The following is a 23,035-nucleotide window of genomic DNA, read 5'->3' on the forward strand; positions in this document are numbered from 1 at the left end:
GGCAGACACCTGTCGCTGGCTGAACTGTCCTTACCCCTGAAACATAACCACCCAGCGCCCAAAGAACGCTTCAACATTTCACGAGGGGTCGCTCCTTTGCCGAGTAAGTGGGGCGCACAGAATAACTAAAGGGTGGTGGGGGCTGGGGCTGGACCTGATTTGATTTCTGAAATACAATTCGTTGGTGCAGAATTGAAACGGACATCGAGATACACCTACAAAAAAAAAGTGCAATTAAAATGTGAATGCATGTTGTAATGGTGGAGGAAGACATTCCGCAGCAGTTTTGTCACAACACAAAAGGACTGCCACAAATTTACATGTAAACCGCAATAAAATTGTTAAAAACTTGGAGCCGATGCAAATTCGCTTCCACCACATTTAAAAAAAACCCTGAATTAAAAAAAAACGCTCACTCCCAGACAAAAAATACATTTAAAAAGAAACTAGCTTCTAGAGGGGTATGCGTGTGCAGACAGTCCTTCTAAAAAAAACTCTAAAAGGGTGTCAGAAATTATCTGTTGGGCGAATCCAGCTTTACTCTGTAGCTTGAAAATTGTGTGTGTGTGTGAAAAGTAGCAGCTTTTTGTATCTGCATAAACCAAGCCAACCCATTTTGAATGTATATTGTTGTCAACCTAATGATCGTGGCTGCAAAGTAAGGGGGAGAAAATCAAGAACCTGTTATAGTGGCAATCACAGTTCAACACAGCCACAGATTTAGACTATGCAAATTTGCTTCCACAATGCTTTTGCCTGAAAAGGGAGGCTGAATAAATGGGCTGTTGTAAATTGAATTAGTCCCTGATTAATCTCGCCTCAGTCCTGCTCTCTCAGTGGGGTGGCTTTGGAATTCCAGCCGTTGGCCCGGCAGGAAAGCCCCGGCTCAGCAGCCCGGCCTGTCCCCTGTCAGCCTAGGATTTGTTAACTGTTCACCGTGAAATAGCCCATAATACCTTACCCAAATCGTTTTTACAACACGGTCACCCCGGACTCATTGGGGTCGCTACCTAGATCCCAATTAGGAGGCAGACAAATCATTGCAACTAATAATGGTAACCTGTGACTAGCGGGCATTTTAAAAGGAGAAGGGAAAAAGGTTGATTTGCTTTGCATGATAAACAAGCCCAGTCTATTGATCTTTTCAGTTCCCCCCACCGCCCCCCACCTCAGTCAAATCTGTGCGTGTTAGAAGTTTAACCAATTCAATATCTCAGCATATTTGAGCATCGCTATCTCACACCCCAATTAGAAGACAGCATTTTATATTGAATTAATGAGGTGATAGTTTAGAACCATCAATGTCAATCTGGTTAAATTATTCATTTCATTAAACAGATTAGCCCAGTTTTAAACTGCGGGTCGTGTCCTTTCTAAGGGACTTCTGGGTTTGACTTTGGGGGGAAAATACTTTAGATTGGAAGTATCGGCAATCAACTCTGTAAATAATCCATCCTGTCTTAAGTATCTTCTCCAGCAACTTCTAAACGAGGCAATTATTTGGTGATCAGGGAAAATAGTTTTAAAAAATATATTTAACTTCGCCAGTCTGAAAAATGCTACCGTGGCAATAATCGGGCACACTGCTTTGTCGTGAACACATTGCAATTATTGATATCGAATTCAGCTTTTGATAATCACTTTAAAATAACTGCACATAATCCTTGAAATATTGCAGCTAAAGAGCCTAGACCGCATGGAACAATTTTTAAAAAAACGTATTTAAGTTAACTGCTTTTAAAAAAAGTTTATTTAAATGTGGTGGAATTCAGTCGTGCTAATCTTCCCCGCTTGTGCAACCGATTTTGTAATTCCGTTATTAAAGGTTGAAGCTTTTGAAGGTACATTGAAATCTCGTACATATTTTAGCAGAGGATAATATTCCAGTTGTTGTAACTCACAGGCAAGTTAGCGGGTTAAATGCATACATTTCGAACGAACTTTTCTAAAGCGGTCATTAAAAAATAAACCGTTAGGCATATTGTCAAGAATCTAAACCCCTTCGGTGGCGAGGAGTTAGTCGCATGTTTAACCTATTCCATATTGTGATTTCAAAGAGGAGAGTCTATAATTATTCCCAAGTAGTTTCACCTCCTTGCTCCAATGCGAACAACCGAGAGGTGGAGAGACTATCCTCTAACATGTTTCCATCTTGCAGCATCTGTTGATCGAGTGAGTTTTATCAATCCATCCCCCTTTTTTGAATGGCTCGCATTCCACAGGTTTTTTTTTACAAATTAATTCTTTATTGATGACTTGTCCCCCCACTTCGAGTAGAAATTCAAACCACGTTAGAAAGAATCGAACTCGCGTTCACCAACTGACCATTGACTGAACCTGGAGTCTAAAAGCCAGACAGGGAAATGGGGATCTGGTTTACTGCCAAAAGAAAGTAATTCCCTTCCCAAAGAGAGATCGATGCTAAAACAAATCTAACTGTAGTTTATCAAATTTCTATGCGGTTGTATGAAATTGGCTGCCATAGTCAATGGGTTGTAACAGTTCGATATTGTTGGATTAATTAAGGTAGGATTGTTGAGGAGCCTGGCAATGTTTTGAGCATCTTTTCAGACGATTAAAGAAAGTCACTCCACAACCGGATTCGGACAATGCTGTCCCAATGATGCGGCTAACACATGGCGCGCTGATGTGCTCTAGTGTATATTACTTTGTCCCCTCGGTCAAAGCGGATGATTCTCACACCAACTCTATCTAGTCTCAGAGTGACTATAGCAGAGGAGGAGAGTGGGGGGAGGGTGTTGTTGGGGGGGGGGGGGGAAATGCGGTGTGGAGAGCTAGATGACCCCTCTCCAGTTTGTTGATGGCAAGAACAATGTTTGGCTTGTCCAAACACTGAACTGGTTGCAGCACCCGTATTCCTGCCTCGCACTTCGCTGCAATGGAAGACAATCAGCAAAAAAAAAGACATTTGTTCTGCTGGGGAAAGCGGGCCAGACTTGTGTGTGTATGAGTTTTTTTAAAAAACTAGAACCGTATAAAGTTAATGTAAATGATAAGACCACTGAAGAGTTTCAAAGATTTTCCAATCTCATGAGGAACAAAAGCAGAGCACAACAGAAGTGATTCTATTCAGCTCCACTTAATTGTAATATGGATCCTAAAAGAAGCCTTCTATTCATTGGCTCGAGTACCAAACTGCGACCGTGTCTTATCATAAGATTCCCCTCACTTCTTTTATTACACTTGGTTAAAATGACAGTTTACTGCCGATTTCATGGCCATCTCTGTGTACCTGTCCCGTAATGCACAATCTGTCCTTTACAAGTAAGCACGACTTTCCAACAAACTTATCACCGACCGCAGTTTTCATTCTGATGGCCCCAGCTTTGAAATCTGCAGTAATCTCTCTTTAAAACTGATACAGAGAGGGACCTTACCCAGGAGAGCGTTTACGACCGCCGCCCAGGGCACGTAACCTTTGTCTTGCGATTAGCAGTGTCCCCACGGAGGAAACTGCTTGTGTTTGTTCTTCATTCTGTGTTTGCAAAAGTAGGGATGGGATTCGTTTCAGTTTTGGGATCATTTCGAATTCCATCCCGGGTTCCCAGAACGAATAGTTAACACTGAGACTAAACTCGGGACAGTGAACTGACAGTCCTCCCAATGCTGTATCCCTGATGTAGTGATTGGAAATGTTATGGTCTGTCTGTGGGAGCAGAATGATAATAGTGGCATATCCACTTGGGTAATGAGACGAACTCCGGAACGCAGGTTGGATTTAGCCGAAGTCCCCGTGTTGCAGGTCGCCACATTTTTGCAAAGGTATTTGGGCGAGGTGTGGGGAGAGAGGGGTACTTTTAAAAAAAAAATCCCGCACCCTTCTCATCTCAAACTTTTGAAAGGGCAGCCTGTAAATCACTAACTGTCTTGTTACTTTTTATCAAGAGCGTTTTATTAGCTGAAAGAGTTCCTCGCAGACCGCTATCATAAACATTATCAATTAATCGATTAACAGGTCGCATCTAATGAAGTTGCCGAGGGCGGTTTTTCACTGTTCCATTCATTCGAATCCTGGCGCGAATTTATGGAAGATGATTTGCCCTGAATTTTGGTAAGTGTGATGGTTGTTGCACTGCTCAGGATGTTTAAAGAGATACTATTGATGTAAACTCTAATCTGCGATCACATTTCACGGGTCAGGGAATGGGTTAGAGAAGCTATCGGGGAGCAATTCAACGCGCCATATTTCACTTTTAGACTCATTCCATCACTTTGGTCCGTTTCCTTGCCCGTGTTCTGGACTCCGGACAGGTATAAAGACGCCCAAGTAGAATCGTTACCTTGACAAACTCGGATTTTGGAAAGTTTGACATAAATCAGTATGGGGGTTGGGGAGTATAAAGCAAGATTAAGGAAAGAAATCTCTTCTCGTAACTTTACATACTTCTACCTCTTGCTTTTTTAAAAAAAACTTCCAATTGAATAAAAACCAATAATTGATCCTGACAGGATGAACTTCAATTCGGTAAAGTAAAGGGCTGATTTGAAGAATGCACAATGAATGGAGTCAGAACTGAATTTCACCTATGTGTCGGGACAGTCTCTCTCTTTCTCTCACACACATACACTGAACACGATTCTGCCAAAAAAAAGGAAATAGGTAAGAGGTGATAAAAAAAATCCAGGCTTTTTTTTCCCAAGAGATCTATTGGAACATACGTTTAACATTTGCATTGCTTTGCAGAACTGCAATCTGTGGAGGCGAGTGGGACATCTCTACTCCAGCTATGTTGACGTTCTCCCGGGGCCAGGAGGACGATGGTCGCTTCTCTCTGGAGATGTAGTTAAGATACAGATGCAAAGTCAGTTTTCCCCATTCTATTGCCCTCGCACACCAATGTCGACCACACTGCAATACACCCTTGTGTGAAACCCAACCAGCCACCCGACCCCACCTCCCCCACCCCCCCCACCCCCCCGACATCCCCACACATACAAAAAAAATCTTCTGCTCAGTAATTGTCGGGTTATGGAAATCCACGAAGGCCCTGTTTAAATAAGCAGCGAGTAATCGGCGGCGATTTATTCCGCGGACTGACAGTTCCTTTGAACAGTAACGGAATGGTATTTTCTGGCTTTTTGAAAGCTTTTCTTAGAGATTTTTTTCAGATGAGACTGTATGGATGAATGCGGGCATTATGCAGCCCCGTCTCTATTCTGAAATGCCAAATTAATTACGAGGGACTGCTTCTGTGCAAGGGTCCCCCCGCGAGAACGCTTCGGTGTGAAATTATGTGTTTTAGGACAGATTTAAACAAACACGCCCCCGCCACCCTAAAAAAAAGAACAGCCACTAAACTTTCAAAGCTGTCGAGATACCAGTCGGTACATAGGTTACAGCCTGGGTACTTTGAATAATTTAGCATTCTGCTTCATATTGTACACACTTTTGCATTCTTTTCTCGACTGCTCCTTTGATCGTTGCAAACTCCTTCACACATTAAACTCGGTAAACTTGTGCTTAGGCCACACACACAACTCCCCTCGCCGCACCTCGCTACCATAGGCATTTCCTCCCTTAGACCCCAGTTTATACCTTCCAATGCATTGGCCTTACATTGGCTAAAAACTCTACCCTACTTCCCACGGATTGAAAAGCAGGCGCTTTTACTGACCTGAAATGTGCAGCCAACACTAAAGTTATACTCAGGACATAATCCCACAGCTTTCGTCCCTGGGGGAAAAATACAAGCACAACAGGGTAACCTTCCCTGAGCGGGGTTGGCAGCAAGTCTTTGTGTGGCTTCGAGTTCCTTTATAAACCCTGCCAAAGTCAACAGGCCGGTGTTTTTTTTTGCTTAATAATTTAATTTTAATAGAAGGGAGGGGCGGCATCCCGGGGAACAAGTTGAAATCAACCGGAACGAAATTTCAATTCGACTTCCTCAGTCTTTATTCTTCTCGGAAACTTCTCCAAGGCGGATAATGAGCGTTTAGTCCTTATAAAATGCAATTTCATTCAAGTGTATGATTGTTGTCGCACGCACTTATTTTAAAATGCTCATTAGGAATAAATCTAACTGCTGCTTAAATACCTGCTGGGTAAATTTAGACGAGTTAATGGAAGCATTGCGCAGGTTCCTCACCGCTTTTGCAGTGGTTTCAGAAGCAGATGGGACCATGGTGTCCCTTTTTGTTATAATGGATAAGGAAGGCTGCCTTAACCCCGTTAAGTGACAAAAAGTCAACTCGTGCTATTTTAGCGGGGTTGCCGGTCTGTTAAATCCATATACACCTGCATTAAAAAAATCAACATCAGGAAGCTGAGATAACTGGTGACTGAATTTTGAGTTTGGACTCCAGTCAGAACGCACACATCTGTAAATAAAACTGTGTGTGTGTGTAATTGTATATATGTATGTATGATTGTGTATGTATGTCTCATTGTGTGTGTAATGTCTATGATTGTGTAAACATGATGTATATGTGTGATGTGCGTGTGACTGTGGTATGTGTGTGATTGTGCACGTGTGTATCATTGTGTATGTGATTCTGATTTTTGTATGTGTGATTGTATGTGTGATTTGTGTTTGTGATTATGTATGTGTGATTGCGTATGTCTGTGAGATTGTGTATATGTGATTTTTGTATGTGTGTGATTATACATATGTGATTGTGTATGCATGTGTGATTTATGCTTGTGATGTGTGATTGTGTATGTGTCATGTGTGTGTGATTGTGTATATGTGTGACGGGTGCGTGTGTGATGGTGCGTGTGCAATATATGTGATTCGTGTGATATGTATGTGATTGTGTATGTGTGATGTGTGTATGTGTGATCGTGTGTTTGTGATCAGTGTGTGATTGTGTATGTGTGTGATTGCGTATGTGACTGTATTTGTATACATGTGGATAATTGTGCATGTGGAATTGTATATGTGCAATTGTGTGTGATTGTCAGTGTAACCTTATGTGTGTAATTGTGTATGTGTGTGTAATTGTACATATGTGTGTAATCGTGTGTGTATAGTTGCATATATGTAGTTATGAATGTGTGTAAAAGTGTATGTGTGTGTGTAGTTGTGCATGTGTAATAATGTGAGTGGTCGTGTATGTATGTGTGTGTGTGTATGTGTGTGTGTGTGACTGCGATCTAAGAGCAGGAAAGTTATCCTGGCGCTCTGGCCAATATTTGTCGCTCAATCGAAAATCATAAAACCAGACACTTTGATCATTCTCATCTTGCGTGTGGGATCCTGCTGTGCTCAAACTGTCTGCGCTAGTGACCACACTTCAAAGGTACTCCAGTGGTTGTAAAGCACTTCGGGATTTCTCCAGGTGGCAAAAGGCGCCATATAAGCGAAAGTCTGTGCACATGCAATGTATGTGTCGAGGCGGGGGCGGGGGGTGGGGGGGAGGTGTAGTGAACATCCAGAAATCACAACGCCAAATAATTAAGCCGCTTTTGCAAAGGTTGCTGCCTCACAAGTCACCATTGACATTGATAAGCAGGAGCCATACGGAACATTACTACTGCCGTTCACTTCCACAACATTGAATTGACTTACACATTTAATATTACTTGAGATAACATCACTTGGCCATTAATCCCGCCTGTTTCCATCTTGTGACGGACTTAAGCAGAAATATTTCAATTGATAACGACCACTTTTACAGTTCCGAAATGCCTCCCATTCTGGCTGGGAGGGCTTTGTGTAGCGCTTTCCAGAATGAGATTTTAAATTTAAAGACTGAAAGTGAACCCCCTGGAGAAGAGACCAACACGCTTCTCTTGTTACTAAAATGAAATGTCTTATTAAAATGGTTATTTTCAGCAACTCGTAAGCAAGCACTGGTAAAAACCAGTTGAACGAAATAACCGCTACAGTACATTAAAAAGAAGCTTAAACGCCTGACTTATCCCTGGTACAAAAATCTGTCAATGGTTCATGTATTTTGAGGGGCAGGAATACTGATGCGAAATCACCTGGCATCCCACATTAACCCGAACTCATAAATTCCGTGTTTTAAAAAAATGCAGTAGGGCAGAGGATTTTTCTCAGTTGCTTGAAATTAAAAGTGCGAGAGACGCGTTCAGCGAGCGACCAGTCTTTGAACTCCATGGAGGGTAAGCCTAATGTTTGCCGGCCAGCTTTTAAACACAATTTCAAAATGTATTTATTGTGGGGTTCCGCCAGGTAGAGACTTGGCTGTGGTCATTATACAGACTTGCAAAAGGCATTGAAATATCAGATTGTTCTTCTGACACAATGGAGGGAACAGGAGGAACTTTGAAGAGCAGGTGCTGGGGAGAGTTGAGAAGGTTGATAGAGAGTCAGAATCACAACTCAAGTCGATGCATGTTTAAAAAGTGTTCTGTGGATCTGTTTGGCCTTATCATCAGAAAGGAAGTAAAGAAAATGTACTGAAGAACCCCCGAGAGAGTATGTGCCGATTAGTTAGATAAACTCTCTTCATTTTACTTTCCCATTTCTGCTTTCAAACATCAATTCCAAAAACGGGCGCTTCTATCAGTTGGCTCTATTTGTGCAGCATTTTCAATCTCCAAAGATAGGCTCTAGTTGTTGTGGCTTTGTCTGGCGATGGGCTCCACCAAGGATTCATTTTAACACGGAGCCGCGTTTGAATTGCTAGCAGACCCAGCTTCTTCCTCCCAGCCCCGCCGATCGTGCTGTCCTTAGCCCAGGACAGGCTCGAGGGGCCGAATGGCCCTACTGCTCTTCCTATGTGCCCCTACAACTTTGAATGCAAATCAAAACCTTTTTACCAGCGTGTGAACTGGCGACTAAGTACACAAGAACATAAGAACTAGGTGCAGGAGTAGGCCACCCGGCCCCTTGATCCTGCTCTGCCATTCGGTTAGACCGTGGCTGATCTTTTTGTGGACTCAGCTGCACTTATCCGCCGCTCACCATAACCCTTAATTTTTTTACCGTTCAAAATGTATCTATCCTTGCCTTAAAAACATTCAATGAGGTAGCCTCAACTGCTTCACTGGACAGGGAATTCCACAGATTCATAACCCTTTGGGTAAAGAAGTTCCAACTCAACTGAGCCCTAAATCTGCTCCCCCTTATTCTGAGGCCGGGCCCCTAACTCAGAGAAGCTCAGATTTCAAGTGTCCTTGAGGAGAATTATCAACCATGTGGGGCTTGCTGTCCCAGGGGGCAATGTATAAAACAGGATTGATTTTATATTTTCTCTTTGGGGAATTGCTTTGGGCAATCATAGGCACAAACCTTTGATCAGGGACATCCGAATCACAGTTCCATTCATTCTCAGCAGCTGTTTAACTAAGCAGATTCCGAATGCCATTAATGGTTCCGTAATCACACTCAATGCAAGAACTTTCGCATGTATGCTATTCTGAAAGGCTTATATTCTGGTTACTCTCTGCTGCATCATCAGGATTGTAAGGATTTTCGCATCACTGCAATGATACTCACGGCTCAAGGGCAACAGCAGGTGTTGAGGTTGGAAGGCCTGGTTGTCTTTTAGCCCCAAAAGGTGTTTTCATCAGCAGCCGAACGCTTTTCGAGTCCAAACACACGCTTCATCCGACCGGATACTGGGTGACTGGAATCTGAGTTTTTAATTTCGATGTGTTAATGGTCTCAGGTTGATATGCTTTCTCAGTTAGAACCAAAACCATCAGCATTTATTAATGCGGTGTAACAAAAGCTACATATCGGAAGGAAATTGGTTGAGAATCGCGTTCATTCTTTATTAATTTTAAATACTTAACGTTCGATTAATGCATAAACACTTGGGATGTGAGAATTGATAATATAGAAACCCCTCAGAAATTTCATCTTTATTAAAATCTTGTTAAATTGACACATTTTTTCCATGTTGTGCCTGATTTTGGAAGCATTTGGTTGATGAGAAGATGTCATAGTGAGAGGGATCTTTACAACACTCCGAGTTATACAAGAGTCGCCAAGAAACTAATGTAGAGCCGTGGCGTTGCTCACGGTGAGGGCAGGTGAGGGGGAAAGATATCCTGTTTAGAACAAACGTCAGGCTTGTGAGTAACATAAGTGTGAGGGGAATGTGTTGCAAGCAACGCACTACGGACAAGAAAAAGGTAGTTTTCTACATAGACATTTGAAAAGAAGGGCTTTAAATATTTCCAAGCTGACTATGCGGTTTACAGAGCACAACGGCGCCATCTCGTGACACTTTCACTAGTTTCTGTCGGATTTTCAACCCAGAATCTTAACAACAGTTTTTATCTAGACCAGAGATCAATTCGTATAATTTTAGCCATATTGCCAGCCACGAGGCTTTAATGCTAAACCTGAATAGTGCCCCAAACAATTCAGCTCATAAATCTGATCAGGTTAATAAGAAAGGGCATTTAAACAGGCACTGTGCAATGACATGCTTGTTTCAGAAACAGTAAGTAGTCCCAGAACACCACGTTAAAGTCTAACAGGTTTATTTTGTAGCACAAGCTTTCAGTGTCTCGCTCCTTCTTCAGGTGAAGGAGTGAGACTCCGAAAGCTCATGCTACCAAATAAACCTGTTAGACTTTAACCTGGTGTTGTGAGACTTCTAAGTGTGCTCACCCCAGTCCAATGTCTGCATCTCCACATCATGTTTCAGAAACAGCAGAGATGAAGGAGGAAAAAAGTTAAAGATGCCCGCTAATCTTGCTTCATGAACAGAGAACCTTTGGAGGGGGAGCATTCCCATAAGTTTTGAGGAGGGGGGAGGAGGGCCGAATCTACCCAGTCAAAGTCGTCAGGATAAACTTTGAGGCAGCTTTGTAAATTGTCAGGCTCAGTTACACTTTGAGGAGTGCGCTGAATGTCAGGGACAGCAGCTACACATTCTTGCTGAGTCTCAACTAAAGGTTTTTTTTTGACCAAGGCAGCAAACTAAAAGATTCCAAAAGGAGGAAATAAAAGTGGAGGTTTCCGGCAGTATAACCAGGACCAAGTAGAACATGAACTCTGCTTCTCTCAACCAGTTTGCATTAGTTTTGATAAAGAAGGTTCTCTTTTGCTTAAGGGAGGGAGAAACACTTAGTTTATTTGCATATTAGAGTTGAAACTAAAGACATGAATAAAGTTTGATTAAAATAACCTGGTGAACCGCACATCAAAAATTTGGTGATTTTGGAAGAATAGCACAGGGTTCTTTTTCTGGTAAATGGGGAACCCTGAGCATATGAAATCTTTCTAAGAGGAAAACACCACCAAACGTTTCTATCACCCTAGATATTTTACTCCAATGGTCCCAAGCCAAAACAGCAAACTCGGGTGATGGTGCTCAGCACAAGGTAACATCGATTCCTTGAACTACCCGGACTTGATGGTTTGAGTTATAAGGAGAGGCTGGATAGATTGGGACTTATTTTCCCTGGAGCATAGGAGGTTTAGGGATATCATATAGAGATCTATAAAATAATGAGGGGCATTGATAAGGTAGATAGTCAAGGTAGGTAGACCCCCCAAAGGTAGGGGAGTCTAAAACTAGAAGGCATAGGTTTAAGGTGAGAGGGGAGGGATACAAAAGGATCCAAAGGGGCAATTTTTTCACTCAGAGGGTGGAGAGTGTCTGGAACAAGCTGCCAGAGGCAGTGGTTGAGGTGGGTACTTAAGAACATAAGAACATAAGAAATAGGAGCAGGAGTAGGCCATCTAGCCCTTCGAGCCTGCCCCGCCATTCAATAAGATCATGGCTGATCTGTCGTGGCTCAGTTCCACATTCCCGCCCTCTCCCCATAACCCTTAATCCCCTCTCTTATCAAAAATGTCTTTTAAAATGCATTTAGAAAATTACATGAGTAAGATGGATATAAAGGGATGTGAGCCAAATGTGGACAACTGGGGCTAGCTTAGCGGTAAAAACTGGGTAACATGGACAAATTGGACCGAAGGGCCTGTTTCCATGCCGCAAAGCTCTATGACCCACGACTCTAACTTCAGTCAGCCATCATAACTCAATCTTTAACAATTACGTTCGATAACTCACCGGATGACCCAGAAATAAACGTTTCAGAGCAGTCAGAGAGACCAGTATGTTCTTGTACATGTGACACTTTATCGAAGTCGAGGACTATGAACCATTAAACACGCAGATGAATGAAGTGTGGTTCAGGTGCTCCGGCAGTCGTGGCTTCAGCAGTGTCAATGAATTCTGAAAGGACCCTTATTGTCCTGAGAATTGATGTGAGAAGGAGCAGGAATCAACACAAGTGGAAGTTATTAAAAAGTTTGGAAAGTTTGTGGGTGTGTCTTGTACTCAAAACTAAAGCCACATTGGGTGCAAAGGAAAATGGCAGATCAGAAAAAAATGTCCAACTTTTCAGGAATTTTCATGCAAGCAAAAATGATTGAAAAAATAGATTTGGCGAGGATAAAGTGGGCACTGTAACAGAACTGAGATGTGAAGAGGACAGATGCATAGCTTTAATGCAGTTTTTGAAATTAAATTATGGAAAGATACATTTAATTCTGTATAGCCAGCCAGGTACACAGTGGCACCTAAACAAACAAAGAGAAGGATTTGGAGTCTATAACTTGACTACAATACAATTTACACAGCCGATCGTGATATCTTTGGTGCGAGAATCTAACCTATATTTTGAAACGGTTGTTAGGATTATTTCATATAATTTTATTGTTAAAGATTGGACGATTTTAGTGCAACTGTGCATTATTTCTAGATTTGAAATCAGCAAATCGCAGTGATCGAGATATAGTCATTTGGGATTGACTTTTATTCTGTTGACCCTGATGCTAATCTGTAATGTTCAGAATATCGCATCACTGCCATATCACATCGATACAAAACCGTTGCAATTTAAAGTCGGGAAACTGTTGGCTTGTGAGATACTGAAATACTTACAGAATAAACTTTTAAACAGCCACTAGCTGGGACATGAAAGATCAAAAGGTCACCTTGTTTTATCTTTGGACACTTTATCTTTAACCGCAGTGCATACAGCAGAATGTCAAAGGTGTGACTAACTGCTTCTGACATGCCCCTCATTTTACCAGCCTTTTCCTGGCCTCGCTGATTAAACTGTCCCCCGACCAGGGCTCAGACATCACTTGGTGTTAGTGTGAGCGAGAAACTGGTCAACCCATCAAGCGGTTCCCATCCAGAGCCGGTGTTTTAAAGTTAGTGGCAGGGTCATTGCGAGGGAGTTGGATGAGTGTCAGATTTGTGACTGAAAACTGCCTTTCTCTATAAAGATTCTCATTAGGCTGCCGTATTTGGGGGAGGGGGTGCGGAGTTGGGGAGAGGACGGCAAATCCATTCACTCTGCGGTTTGGCACCTACACAAAGGCAGGACGGAGGCCTTTCCTCTTTTTTGTTTGTTTTTTTTTGACTTTAATACCTACAATGAAAAGAGCCGTGTCTCTAATCTGGGATCAAGCCTTCAATTTAATATCGTTGTGTAAATGGCATATCAATAAGCCCCTGGCATTTTAATCATCTGTTTAGACATCTCACACATCAATTGCCTCAAGAAGTTTTGCCATAAACCTCGTTCCCTTGCAACTGGAAATCTAACAATCTCTGAGACTTAGTGCGCCGTGCTTAGAGTTGCGCCACTGTCTGATTCTGTGGCAGGGAGGTGTGAGTCCCTGTGTTTACCCAAATGCCAGTCTGCGATCCATCTCCATCCTATCTGCCCCTGGAGGTGCGAAAGCAATTTTCGAAAGGGGTGGATTTTTAAACAGCGCCTTCGTTTAAATATAAACCCGGCGTGGGTCGATGAAATCGAGTCATTTCTTTGTTTTAAACTGTGACCCGCCTCGTAAAACTTGTCCCCAAAAAGGTAAAATTGGAAGTGAGATGAATGGACAGAAAAGGGTCAGTAGAGAATTTTGGGTTCGGCGACATCTTAAATTCCCTTGAACCCCAACGAATCCAAAATAATTTGAAATTGTTCGAGCCTTTTTGGCTGAGACCAAGCATCGGATCAAGCCTAAGGGCAAATTCCTGGATTGTATATGAAATAATATGTTGAAGAACCAAATAAAAAACAGGTTATTTTAGATCTAGTTCTGTGCAATGAAAAAGGGTAATTAATAACTCAAGTATGAAGATTCCCCTAGGGAAGAATGACCATCATTCTAGTGATATCGTTCACTCCAAAACTAGGGTCTTAATTCTGAACAAAGGAAACTATGAAAGGAAAATTGATTGTGGTAGATTGGGAAACTACATTGAAAGGTATGATGGTAGATACGTAAGATTTAATATTTACGTATTTAATACGTAATATTTAAATAATTAATACATGATTTACAACAAATTTATATTCCTTTGAGACACAAAAACCCAAAAGAAAAACTGTTCCAGTCATGGCTAACAAAGTTAAAGTTTATTTTTTGCGTCACAACTAGGCTTACATTAACACTGCAATGAAGTTACTGTGAATATCCCATGAGAGGAATTAAAGATTGTACTTGATCAAAGGAAGAAGTTAATAAAGTTGCCAAAAAAGTAGTAAACCTGAAGATTGAGAATAATTTTGAATTCAGCAAAGGAAGGCTAGGAAACTGATAAAGAAGGAGAAAACAAAATATTAAAGTAAACTAATGAGAAACATAAAAATGGATGAAAAAATGTATGTAAAAAGGAAATCTGGTGACTGACTAGTGACCTGTTCCAGGAATTACTAACTATGGAAACAGATGAAAGTCTGCCTTAGTGTACTACTAGGAACAGGAAAAGAATTGGAATTGGAATAGAAAATGGCAAAGATTAGCAAAGACAAATGTGAATCTTGTACAAGCTAATAATATGTAATGAGGAATAAGGAAATGACAGAGAAACTAAACAGATACTTTGGCCAGAACTTTCCGGCTGTTCACGCCAGCAGGATCTTCTGTTTCCTCCAATAATGTATCGCTGCTAAGGGTTTCATGGTGGTGAGGGGAGCATTCAATGGAAATCCTCAATGACAACAGCGGGAATGAAGACCCCACCGCTGACCAATGGTGTGCCACTTCTCCTTACCGTGAAACATGCGGTGAGTTGTGTGGTATATCCTGCCCTTTGTATGTTCCTTCACAGAGAAACCTACAGTTAAAGCTCCGAGGAATATGTGAGCAATAAGAGACTTGTGAGATTGAGAAACTGCAAAGATATGTATTCATAAAGAAGTAGTACTGGATAAATTAATTGAACAGAAAGTTAATAGTTCTCCTGGACCTGATGATCTATGTTGAAAGAGGTCACAGTAAAGTTAGTGGAAGCATTGATGATCATTTTCCCAAAATTCCAAAGATTCAAGAAATGTTCATACAAATTCAAAAGTAACAAATGTAATCCCACTATTTAAGAAAGAAGAAAGAGAAAAAAGAAAGGGGAACTACAGCCTGACATCAATAATAGGGAAAATGCTAGAATCCATTATAAAGGATGTGATAACTGGACACTTAGAAAATAATGGTAGGATTGGACCAAAGGTGAATTTACAGTTAGTGGGATCTATGCTAGCTTAATTTTTTACTACTTCCCCATCACCCATCTACCCCTCGCCCCTAGGGCCTGAAGATTGAAGCTAAGAAAATGCACAAATTGATCAGGGCTTCTTCACTTGTTAAAACTTGCCTGTGTAAATAATTACCTTGTTGAAATCTAAGCTTATTTCTTGTCTGAGTTATGGTAAAGATGGTTAATATTTTAATTATTTATTTTTTTGTCACAAGTAGACTTACATTAACATTGCAATGAAGTTACTGTGAAAATCCTCCTAATCGCCACACTCCGGTGCCTGTTCGGGTACACTGAGGGAGAATTAAGCATGGCCAATGCACCTAACCTACACATCTTTCAGACCATGGGAAGAAACCAGAGCACCCAGACGAAATTCACACAGACACAGGAAAGACATGACTCCATGTAGACAGTGACCCAAACTGGGAATCGAACCATAGTCCCTGGTGCTGTGTGGCAGCAGTGCTGACCACTCTGCCACCATGAGGCAAGCAAGCATGGAATTTGCCTTCATTATATTGTAATTAAGCAACACAATTTAGTATGTGCCATTTCTTTGGTTTATTTTCTAAATGTGATCCTCTCAAACATACTGGTTCAATATGATCCCCTCCAATCTGCTCACAGTGATTCCTGTACTCGCTTTCATCAAATCCTTTTGGGCCTGCTTTCTCAATAATCCAGATCCAGTAAATTCTGTGTCCTCGCCTCTCTCAGTGTTTCCTCCAAGTGGTGTTCAACATAGAGGAGGAATGATTCTTGGCTGAGGAGGTGGTTTGTGGTAATCAGCAGGAGACCCCCTTGCCCATGTTTGATCTGGTGTCATGAGGCTTCATGGGGTCCAGAGTCAATGTTGAGGACTCCCAGGGCAACTCTCTCCCGACTGTCTACAACTGTGTTGTCACCTCTGCTGGGTCTGTCCTAGGCAGTGAGACAGGACATACTCAGGAATAGTGATGGTGATATCTCGGACATTATAAGGTATAATTCAATGAGTGTGCCTATGTCAGGCTGTTGGTTGACTAGTCTGTGAGGCAGTGCTCTCACTTTTGGCACAGGCTCCCAGATGTTAGTAAGGAGGAATTTGCAGTTTGACAGGGCTGGGTTTGTTGTTATCATTTCTGCCTAGGTCAATGTGGGGGTGGTCTGTCTGGATTTATTCAAAGAACAAAGAACAAAGAACAGCACAGCACAGGAAACAGGCCCTTTGGCTCTACAAGCCCATGCCGCCCATTTTAACACTCAGTGAGTGCCTTATTCAAGTCTTTCCTCGATTGTCGTGTGTTTGTAGTGGTTGAGTATAACTGAATAGTCTGCTATGCCATTTCAGAGGGCTTTTAAGAGTCTGGTTGAGGCTGACTGCAGTAGCAGGGTCCTGACAGTTCTCTCTCTTTCTCTTAGACCCCTGCTGCTGAAACTGCACATGTGGAGAATCAGATGTCTGCATTTGTGAAGCAGCTCCCTCTACAGGCTGGCTGGTGAATTAAACCCAGCCCACAGCTTGCAGCAGCTAGAAACAGTCTACACCATTTTTTCAATGACAAAGTGCATATGATTAGGCATGAAAACTCGCCCAAAAAACGGGTCAGGAAGTCTCTCATTTTTATGCTAATTGGACACTTTGGGCCCAATTCTCCCATCGTGACATGCTAATTTTTTGGCGCATTGGGTTGGGAGATGTGCGTGTCGGCCATTTAGTGGGATTGTGCATGCATTCCTGCCGTATGTGCGTCTCCCACCACTGGAAAGGAGGTGCAGCTGAGACCAGTAGGAAGACCAGGTAAGTCATTTTAATCTAGCTTTAATATAATTTAAATGTGATTATTGGGCTCGGGACCGAATTCTCCAAGACCCATAGCATCTTTAACCCTGCCATGAGCATTCACTCTGGCAGGGTATAAACAGCTCCCCATGTTTGGGGGAGTAGTAAGGGACCATGCTGGACTCAAGGGGGGGGGGGTAATTGGGGGCCCCAAGGGGATCAGGCGGTTGGGGACGTGATGCCCCCTGGGCAAGGGCACCCTGGCAGCACAGCCTGTGCCCCCCAGCACTGTCCAAGGGGCAAAGTGCCCATACCAGATGACACCTTGGCACTGCCCACCAGGGCCTATTGTGGCTGGGGGTTAGGGGTAATGTGGAGGTAGGGCGTCCCATTGCCACTCTGCATGGCGATCAGTTCGGATGGAAGGAGGACAGCGATTGGGGCGTGCTGGTTGTGGTCTACTGAGGGGTTCTGTCTCCTGGGGAGGTCTGCCAAATTTGGAGGGGTTCTGCTGGGGTGGGGTGGGGTGGGGATATCATCACTGCGGGAGGAGGGTGTGCTAGAGATTGGGGCTATCGGGGCTGGCCTGGGAATGTTCGTGGGAGCCACGATTGAGTTGTTGGGGAAGTTGGAGGGGCAGCACTGCGGGGGTCCTGGATTGGGCAACGATCAAGCTGGCCAGCAAATGGGATCAGGGCCACTGCACATGGACCAAGTTCCAGAACTGTCAGACTGCGTGAATAGGCCCTGCCCCCGAGCTTCTAATGATATTCACAACTTGACCTTTGCATTGCACAGAGTATGAGAGATTCGAGTCTGAAGTCCCACTGAAAAAACAATTGTGAATCATACCAATTTTCCCACAAATTCAGCACTTAGAATTTTTTGGGGACAATTGGGCTCTTAGAATCAACCTTGTAAAACTCTGCCCTGCAAGTCTCTGTACTTGACAGAAAATTCTTTGCCATTTCTTCTACCTTTACCAAAATTCCCCCATGAAAAACAAATTTCCCTCCTTTTCATTTCAGTAGATTGATTCCCGAGGACTATTCTCTGAGGAAAGATTGAGGAGACTGAATGCTCTAGATTTTAGAAGGTTGCAAGTTAATCTCATTGAGAATCATAGACTCCTACAGTACAGAAGGAGGCCATTTGGCCCATCGGGCCTGCATTGACAACAATCCCACCTAGGCCATAGCCCTGTAACCACACGTATTTACCCTGCTAGTCCCCCTGACACTTGGGAGCAATTTAGCATGGCCAATCAACCTAACCTTCACAACTTTGGATTGTCGGAGGAAGTCAGAGCACCCAGAGAACCACACAGACACGGGGATAATGTGCAAACTCCACACAAGTAGTCACCCGAGACCAGGACTGAAGCCAGATCCCTGGCGCTGTGAGGCAGTAGAGCTAACCACTGTGCCATCATATCACCCAAATTTACAAAACACATAGATGTGGGAACTGTTTCCCTTGGCCAGGGGTGGTGTGAGCCACACACAACCTTAGAGTAAGTGGCAGGCCTTTTATACCGGGAGGAGGAGGAATGTTTTCACTCCGTGTGATGAATCGTTAGAATTCTCTATCCTTGAGTGCTATGGAACTTAGCCATTGAGAATGTTCAAGACAGAGGTTAATAGATTTCTAGATATTGAAGACACCATGGCATATAGTGATCCACCTCGTCCTCAAGGTACGAGACCATAAGACAGCATTGGTGACCATGGACTCCTACTGGATTGATCCATGATTCCACTTGGCAAAGTACTGCTGCAGTGGTTTGCTGTTGCCATCTCCAGTATGGCTGACCAGGAAATTCTGGGAGTCTGGGAATTCCAGGTGGGTGCCAGGCCCAGTATTTGGTAGGCCAGTACACTAGCAACTAATTAATTCTGTGTAACTAAACCAACAACAAACTCACGCATGTTTTCAGAACAGAGAAAACATCCAAGATAAACATGTTGCCACTGAACCATGGCTGACTCCTTAATCCAACATGACTGTGCATTACCATTTATTCAGCATAATTTTTAATTTGATGGCATATATAACCGGTAATGACTTGTTAATCACAACACATCTGTGTTACGCCGATAAGTATGACAACTTCACAATCGAGTTTGGTGCCAGAGTTTTGAAGAGTTAAATACAGCACGGTGGCACAGTGGTTAGCACTGCTGCCTCACAGCACCAGAAACCCAGGTTCAATTCCTGGCTTGGGTCACTGTCTGTATGGAGTCTACATATCCTTGCCGTGTCTGCAAGAATTTGCTTCAGTTTTGTCCCACAGTCCAAAATATATGATGGTTAGGTGCATTGGCCATGCTAAATTCTTTCACAATGCACCCAAACATGTGCCAGAGTGTGGCAATTAGGGGATTTTCACAATAACTTCATTGCAGTGTTAACGTAAGCCTACTTGTGACACTATTAAATAAACTTTTAACTTAATTTTTTGATTGATAATTTCAACATTTTTTAAGTGGAACCTATATTATTTGAGCTATTATTATAGCTCAAATAAAGAGATGTGCTGTTTGTCGAAGTCTACATGATTGAAGAGAATGAACTTTCTTCAGCTTCTATCTTCAAAGCGTGATGTGCACTGATTGGCACCTCTGTATGCCAGGTGTAAGGACCTGCGGTATTTTTGTAAATCTTGCCAGCGCTTACGTCTTTTCAAGGAATTCTGAGAGATAGATCAACTTTTATTCAGCAGGTCAGGGGGTTACATAAACCACTGGCTTCAAGTTCTGCATCAACACCTAAGGTCAATCCTGGCAGCTTGAATGTAACTTTCCATTCATATAACTATTTATTTTGATTGCTGAAACACCCAGTGAGGGCTATCATGTAGCTATATTTATTTAGCTTGTCAAATTCTGATCTTGCTATTGTAACATCCATTTTTTTTGTTAATTCATGGGATCTGGGAGTCGCTGCCCGTCCCCAGTTTCCCTTGAGGAGGTAGTGATGAGTTGCCTTGCTGAACTGCTGCATTACATGTGATATAGCTATACCCACAGTTCTGTTAGGGAGGGAGTTCCAGGTTTTGGACCCAGCGACAATGAAGCAAGGGTGATATATTTCCAAGTCAGGATAATGAGTAGCATGGGAGGAAGCTTTCAGATGGTGTCTGATGCCCTTGTCCTTCTAGATGGTAGCAGTTGTAGGTGTAGAATGCGCTGCCCAAGGAACCTTTTGAATTCTTGCAGTGCATCTTATAGATGGTACACACGGCTGCAACTGTGCATCAGGGGTGGAAGGAGTGAATGTTCGTAGATAGGTTGCCAATCAAGTGGGCTACTTCTTCCTAGATTATAAACCATGATGGCCAGGTTATCTGTTCTGTACAATGACAATGGCAATCCAAAGTATTTGAACAAGAGGATTAAATGGAAAAACCCCCAGTGGCTGAAGTCAGATTTAACATAAAGGAAGATAGTCGTGATTGCCAGAGGCCAATTATTGCAATTCAGAACATTATTGCAGCAATATTGGCGGAAATTTCCTTGTCTTAATCCCTAGCTGTTTCAACAGAAAAATGATGGACAACTTCTTTATTTCTATGAGATGTTAAACAAGGCTCTATCTGTCAGATTAGGAGTATGTTAAACATCCATAGTACTGTTTGAAAGAAAAATAGGCTGTTGATTCCTGGGACTCTATATGACAAGAAAATATTTGCAAAGTTGATTCCCAACTTGGGCCACTGTCTGTGTGGAGCCCGTACGTTCTCCCTGTGTTTGTGTGGGTTTCCTCTGGGTGCTCGGACTTCCTCCCACAGTCCGAAAGACATGCTGGTTAGATGCATTGGCCATGCTCCCTCAGCGTACCCGAACAGGCGCTGGAGTGTGGCAACTAGGGGATTTTCACAGTAACTTCATTGAGGTGTTAATGAAAGCCTACTTATAACACTAATAAATGAACTTTTAATATTTTCTCATTGTTAATCATTGAATAACCCGCATTTTGAATAAATCTTCTTAATTATTGAAGGGGTGATTGTTGTATTCGATATTGACACAGGAGAAATATAAATCATGACATTGATCCAGACAATCTAAAAAAAAGCATTATTCTCTTGAATTCTTACATGATGTTTTATGTATTAATGCAGCATGGGCAAGAGACAGCCATCGATAAATGTATTTGACTTTAATGGCTGTTAAATGTGCTGCCAAAAAACTAACTCAATTCCTTTTCATGGCATGGTGCTTCACATAAAAATCCTGAGGCTAGTTTTAGCCCTACCAATTCTGTGGAAATGTTGTGAATGGGCAGTTAAAATTACCCGTAGGGCTCAGCTGGACATATCCCATAGACTTTTATTTCATCCAGATCTTAGGGGCGACACAGTATCACATTGGTTACCACTGCTCTGCTTCACAGCACCAGGGACCCAGGTTCAATTCCCAGATTGGGTCATTATCTGTGCAGAGTCTGCATGTTTTTCCCATGTCTGGGTGGGTTTCCTCCCACGGTCCAAAAGATGTGCTGCTTAGGTGCATTGGCCATGTTAAATTCTCCCTCCATGTACCCAAACAGGTACCGGAGTGTGGTGACTAGGGGATTTACACAGTAACTTCATTGCAGTGTTAACGTAAACCTACTTGTGACACTAATAAATAAGCTTCTGAGCAAGCGAGGAGGACAACACTGCAGAAATTTGTGGTCTCCTTCTTTAAATATGCAGTTTAGGGAAGCCTGGGTGTTTTTTTCTGCCAAGCTTACCAAGTGAGGAGAGCAGTTAGAGCAAAGAGCCCTGAAAATGAAAGCCTTTTAATTATTTTACTTTTCTCCCAGTGTTTAGAGGTGATGCTCCACAAGCTCACAACAAAATGTAAAGCCCTCCCCAGCCCTGATTTTCTCACGCATGATCATGAAGCTGTGCTGAAATTCCCTGATGTGGAGATGCCAGCGTTGGACTGGGGTAAACACAGTAAGAAGTCTGACAACACCAGGTTTAAGTCCAACCGATTTATTTGATAGTAAACTCACAAGCTTTCGGGCTTTGCCCCTTCGTCAGATGGACTTAAACCTGGTGTTGCCAGACTTCTTACTGAAATTCTCTTCCAGCATCTGACCCAAATTCCAATGCCTCTTTCTGGCACCTGGCACTGCCCTCCAGCCCAGCAGCCAGCTGCTGCTTTCCACTAGGGAAACTGATTGCAGGCACCCCTCATGCTTTTCTTACTCATTTATGGAAGATGGGCGGCATTTATTGCCCTTCCCTTGTTGCCCTTCAGCTGAGTGGCTTGCCAGGTCATTTCAGAGAACAGTTGAGAGTTAACTACATTGCTGTGGCGCTGGAGTCTCATGTAGGCCAGACCAGGTAAGGATGCCAGATTCCCTTCCTTAAAGGATATTAGTGAACCAGATGGGGTTTTTCCTGACAGCCAACAATGTTTTCACGGTCATCAGTAGATTCTTAATTCCAGATTTTTTTTATTGTATTCAAATTCCACCACCTGCCCTGGTGGGATTCGAACCCAGGACCCCAGAACATTAGCTGAGTTTCCTGAATTAATAATCTATGACAATGCCACTAGGCCATTGCGTCCTATTGGACAGAGTGTCACCTGCCTCATCCACTGTTCACCCTGAGTTAAGGTTGGGGGTCTTCGTTCAGCAGGTGATGATTAGAACTGGGTTTGTGTACCCTTACACGTGAGATAAAGATTTAGATGATGAGACTGACTGAGAGTTGAGCTTCTCAGACATGAGCAATGTGAGAAATTTTGGTGCTGTTGATGGTCTGTGGAGACGTTTTGAATTGACACTGAATAGTGAGATGCAGCTGCAACAGCTGCAGTATTC

The sequence above is a fragment of the Carcharhinus amblyrhynchos genome, chromosome 21, assembly GCF_965287045.1.
Source record: "Carcharhinus amblyrhynchos chromosome 21, sCarAmb.v2.hapA, whole genome shotgun sequence".
Lineage (NCBI taxonomy): Eukaryota > Metazoa > Chordata > Chondrichthyes > Carcharhiniformes > Carcharhinidae > Carcharhinus > Carcharhinus amblyrhynchos.